Source organism: Anser brachyrhynchus (genome assembly GCF_964034855.1).
Source record: "Anser brachyrhynchus genome assembly, chromosome: 2".
Lineage (NCBI taxonomy): Eukaryota > Metazoa > Chordata > Aves > Anseriformes > Anatidae > Anser > Anser brachyrhynchus.
The window spans coordinates 77,050,030-77,055,973 of NC_137695.1; positions in this window are offsets into that span (position 1 = coordinate 77,050,030).

Genomic DNA, 5,944 nt, shown 5'->3' on the forward strand with positions numbered 1-5,944 from the left:
TCCTGTTTTTCTTTTGGTTCTGTGTTTAAAGAACTTAATCTGTAAGGCATTTTGTTTGTTTGTTTGATTGTTTGGCAAGGACTATCTCATTATGAGCTTGTATGAACAATCATCCAGTGGATAACAGATTTGGACTTCTAGACCTTCCAAGCACAGACTAAAAAGGATCTTCCAAGAAGCTTCATCACTGCAAATAAGAGAGTTCCAGCTTACTGATAGACCTACTGCCTTCTTTAGGGAACTGTCTGTTTCCTTCCTGTTCTGAGAGCAAAGCTATTATTTCTAGTTTAACAATAAAAACAACAACAACAACAACAAAAAGCAGCAGCAGCAAAACAAAACAAAACAACAGCAACAAAAACTCTATCTTTGCGGATTCTCATTTTACAGGCCAGCACTGTAAGGTTTCATTGCTTTATTTCCAATAAAAGAGTCATCTAATGTGATAAACATTGGTGTGCTCTGTATTTGATGGCCTAAGGTCTCCCCTCTTCATTTTTTTTTCCCCATAAGCTTTAAAGCTCATATTTGGGTGCAATATTAAAAGTTTGAAAGAATTTGATAGCAGTGTACGGACATTTTCTCCTCACAATGTATCTGTAAGATAGTTTTCAAGAAATTCTAGCTGATAAATGTTCACACTCTGTATAACCATTTTACTTCTATTTCCTCAAAATATATTCCTCCAAGGCTCTTTCAATACATTTGAGTCATAGCAGAAAAGAGTTGAATGAACAAATTTGTCAACATTGCTCAAACTGACATTCAGGATACACTTCAGAGGCCTTCTATGCCAATTTTCCTCACTATACAAATTTCAAGGCTTCTCATCTGTTTTCATGATTGGTGATAAACCTTGCTGATATACATTTTAGGCCCAACTTTTGATTCCTTCAGGCTGAGAATTTCCAAATATGAACCCTGCCAAAAGTATTTTTTTTCAGATTAATTTTCATCATAGGTAATTGCCTATTCAAGTGCAATATGGATACAGTGCTCCAGAATACTTTAACAGCACTGCCTATACACTGCTCTAATTTCAAATTTTGATGCTAAGTAATAATTAATGTTACTAATTAATATTCATGAAAACATTTTCCTTTCAGAAAACTTTAGGACAATTTTCAGTTAAATAGAAGGCAATGATTTTGAAGTACTTTAGCTAGACAACAAAGGTTTGAGTCACATACAGTACATTCTTTGGCCTTGACAGATGAGAGTCTATATATCTCTTAAATGGCATGGCACAGAATTTTTAAAGTTCATTCAATCACACTGTGTGTAGTTTTATATATTGGATGGAGCAAGCATGCCAAGACAATGCATTAAAAGAGCCTACAATTGAAAAAAATGCCTGGCTATAACCTTTATATTCACATGATTAAATAAGAAACACACCAACATATATCTATGATCTCTGAGTGCAAGCACTACAGGTCTGTGACTAATATCTGTTAACCAAGAAAATTAAAGTAAGAAAAACATGTAGTTTTGAATGACCATAAAAACACAATTAGTGTCATACAGTCAGAAGTTGATCTTAAATCTGGTATAAGTTAATGCAGTTAAAATACACATAACGTATGTCATTTTGTAGTTGTTGTTTTAATGAAGAGAAATTTCAAAGCAAGCTTTCATACCAGAAGAGAATCAAAAATTGTATAAGGTCTTAAATACTAAAATTAAATTCCTAACTCTGAGAACTTACTACTTCCATCAGCTGAATGTGTTAGCATCCACTTACTAGGCTAATTGCAATAATAAATAAATTTCATTACCTCTAATAGCATTTTCGAGTTCCTATTCCTCTTATTCTCCCCAAGCTCAAAGTATGGGGGTTTGCTCTTACTGCAATAGAAAAAGCAAGCATATACAATGAACACAACTTATAAGAAATTTAAATATAAAGAGTTTTTTTTTTTTAATGGAAAAAATAGATAGAGAAATAATTACAAAACAGTTTAAAATGAGGTTTGAATTTTGTATAATTCATCTGTTAAGAATAATCAGATGATTTCTGTCCTGTTTTTCCCAAAGTGATAAGGTTCCACATATCCCACTGACTTTTTCTTGCAGGTTTTCTTGTACAGTAATCTACAAAATAAAGCCCAGAGATCATTTGGTAGAACAGCTGGATGATTTTTCCATAGCCATTAATTTAATTGACATTTAAAAATCAACAATAGGAAAGTTTGTACAAAATGTAAAATAAATAAATAAAGTTACACTAAGCCAAAACAAACAAACAAACAAACAAACAAACAAACAAAAAACACAAGAAGAGAATCTTAACATATGTCTTTCTATGTTTGTGAACTGTGGGGACTTCTGGGCTTGTGATGAAGAAAAGCTAAAATTCACCTATACAGCCTTTAAGTTCAATGCTTGGGAATTGATATTAGTTTTTGCTTCTGAAGACTCTGAAGACCCTTGCTATTTTCTAAATACCTAGTGTGAATTCAATTACATTTGTTTTCGGAACTGACCTAAAGATTAAAATCGCTAGATCCATGGTACAAAAAAAGATAAGAAGTTGGGTAAGAAACCATCCTTTCCAGTACTCATGATGTTATTCTGGATTTATGCACGTTACTGAGAGTGAAACTTGGCTCACTGGAAGCTAGTATGCTGAAGTTCCAGTTCTGCAATTATGGCATACACCTGAATGCATAGATGGCTAATGGGAGTCAGTGTGGGCATTTAAGAAAATATTAAATGGATTCGCAGGGTAGATGAACACTCAGTAGTGAAAAGTCAATGAGGTGGAAAATATGGCTTTGGGACTTGGTAACAAAATTGAAGTGCTAATCAAGGACAATGTAAGACTCTCCAGTAAAGCTGACAAGCTTGAGAATTAATCCAGGATTAAGCATTTCAAGATTACTGGTGTCCCAGTGAGGAAAAGCCTAAGAATTCAGTAATCTTTCTGAAAGCACCTCAGATAGATGAAGCAAAATACTATTTATTTCTAGAATTATATTGTGCTGCCTGTCCATGTTAACATGTGTCCAGCCATCTTTTCATGGCTGTACCTAAACCTGGTCCAGTTTTCCAGACAACCATACATTTTTATGAAACATCAAAATATGTGAAGGAAAATCCACTTTGCCTGTGTACATATATACTAGTACATATAGATACTGGTACCTTTATTCTTCCTCCTGTCTTACAAAATTGTGAAATACTTCTGTCATCCAAATATATACATAACTATTTGTACTAGTCTAAGTGTTCAGACCAGCAGTCACTACCTGGAAACTGATAGAACTTAAGAAATTAGAATCATAGAATCATAGAACTATCACTCTATCCATTCTTAGCTATTTATGGCCTATCAGATATGTTATCACTTTGCACAAGTTAAATCAGAGGAGATTTCACAGTATCACAGATTTCTAGGTTGGAAGAGACCTCAAGATCATCGAGTCCAACCTCCGACCTAACACTAAGTACTCCACTAAACCATATCACTAAGCTCTACATCTAAACGTCTTTTAAAGACCTCCAGGGATGGTGACTCCACCACCTCCCTGGGCAGCCTGTTCCAATGCTTAATAACCCTTTCGGTAAAGAAGTACTTCCTAACATCCAACCTAAAACTCCCCTGTCGCAACTTTTATACATTTTCATTTGTGTGTAACTACCAGGGAAAGGCTAATTCCACCTTTTATTCACTATTAGCATTCCATTTTTAAAATCCAGCTAATTGATAACAGTTATAAATATAAAATATATTTAGGATTCAATTTCAAAGCCTCAGATAAAAGCCAATCCAGCATAATTATTTTTCTCCACACTGAAATGCATGGACTGATGGCAACTTTTCCAGATGAACATAACTTTTTATTAGTTCAAAATTTTGCTGTGAAATATCATTTTATCATTTCATCTTACTGTTTGTTACATGAGAATTGAGGCTGACAAATGGCACGAGTCTCAAAAAATGGAAGCGGATGTTTCTAACCTTTTCTACTAGCCCTACAATAGACAGCACCTGTATCACAGGGAGACTGAGACAATTTTCTCCTATTCTCAAAAACCAAAAGCATAGCTAATTTATACTTCAGTGACATGTGTTACTGAGAAATTGCATGATTGTATTCTACTGGAGAGATGAAAGTTGTCACTTTTTTGATGCTAAAAAGGCCTAAATTGGCATGACATGCCTGTTTGACATGAAGTCCGTATCATGTCTGGCTGATGTATGTCTGAGTATCTGATGCCTAGTGAAAACAGGCAAACATCAACCATGGTAATTGTTTAGGATTCAGGGAATAATTTTCTGTGTTGAAAGAAGGGGAAGATGCACTATATAAAGTTTATATTTGATTTCTAACATGCTGGCTTAAATAGAAGACAACACCTGTTCCACTTAAATTTGATCATCTTTTTTTTTTTTTTTCCCCTCTTACATAAAGTTTTTGACTTAATTTCAGGGCTGTTGATAAATAGAAAGAGTAGTGTGGGTAGTTATCACTCTTTCACTCTTCAGAGTCCGTGGTATGAATAAACTAATGTCCCTAATTTCATTAGGATGCCAGCTGTCAAGTGAAAGTGTATTTTTAGACTTTCAGGAAGAAGATAAATGGTTTTAATATGTAACTTATACTCCAAGATGGAATTTCTCCATGTCAGTAAGTTTGTTGTTGTTGTTGTTGTTTTTGTTGTTGTTGTTGTTGTTGTTTTTCAGAAAAGTCATCCAGAGCCTCTAGAGCAACATGTTATTTATGAATCTAGCACCAGACTCCCAGCACTCACTCTGACATTAGAGTATATGATGAAATTCAGGATATTTGAAACTTTCCCAAACACATTAAAAACCTGTTATATCAGAATCTTAATATTTTAAAAACAGGAAATGGAAAATATTCTTCAGCTAGTTTTAATGAGAACTAGCTCTTCAGCAATCAACTATGCAAAATGAGATGTGTCAGGAAAAAAACATAGCTATATACTATAGTGGTAGCTGAAGTAGAATTAGAGATATCCAAGATAAGTGAAATGATGTGTGGGGTACACCTGAGTAATATCACCTGATTTACTGATGTGGAGAATTAGGATTATGGGCTGTAAAACAGATAATAGTTTAAGGAATTTGAAGAAAAATAGTGATTTTGCCGCTATGGGGGTCAGAATTAAAACAATGTGTTGTCCAATGGTTTGAGAGAAGAAAGCAAGATGTTTGCTGAAAAACAACTTCATATCACCATATCACATATACAGACACTGCTAGCAAAATTGTAGGTGGGAGACTGTGTTGGCACCATAAAAGAGATGAAAGGCTGGGCAGAGAAAGGCCATAAGGACTTAAAATATGAAAGCAAGTCATTTATGCTGGATGCAGTAAAGAAGGGAAAGCTGGTGGAGAGAAGTAAAGAGGGGATTATCAAGAGCTAATCCTAGCTATGAAGGTTTGTATGTTTTATGTAGATTATAGTCTGTGCAGTGGTAATGGATTTGTTGCAGAGTAGCACCTAAATGTGTATATTTCCTGCAAGTTATGAAGTTAAATCTGTCAAGATGTTTTCTTGAGTTACAGATCATGAAAAAAAAAAAAAATGATAAAAAAGCAGCTGCACAGTGAAAGCTAAAAGCAGATTTCTATGCTAAAATATTTGTTACTATAACATGTATAGAAAAAAATATTTTTAAATTGCCACCAAGCAAGCCTAAAAAATTTTACGTGCTTTGAAGGCCAATGATCAGGCTATTAAGTAATACTTATTTTAAAATATGCTTTTTCTGCTCTTTTATTTAAAGCATTTTACATCTTTATGAGTCACTTCATCTTAAATAAAACTTTCAACCAAAGAAATCTTGACACAAGATTTATATGTCACTTGCAGTCAAACAAGTCTAAAAACTACAAAACAAGCAACATGCATGTACAGATATATATAACCACAGTGAAACATATTTTGTAAATTATACTCAGCCACAAGGA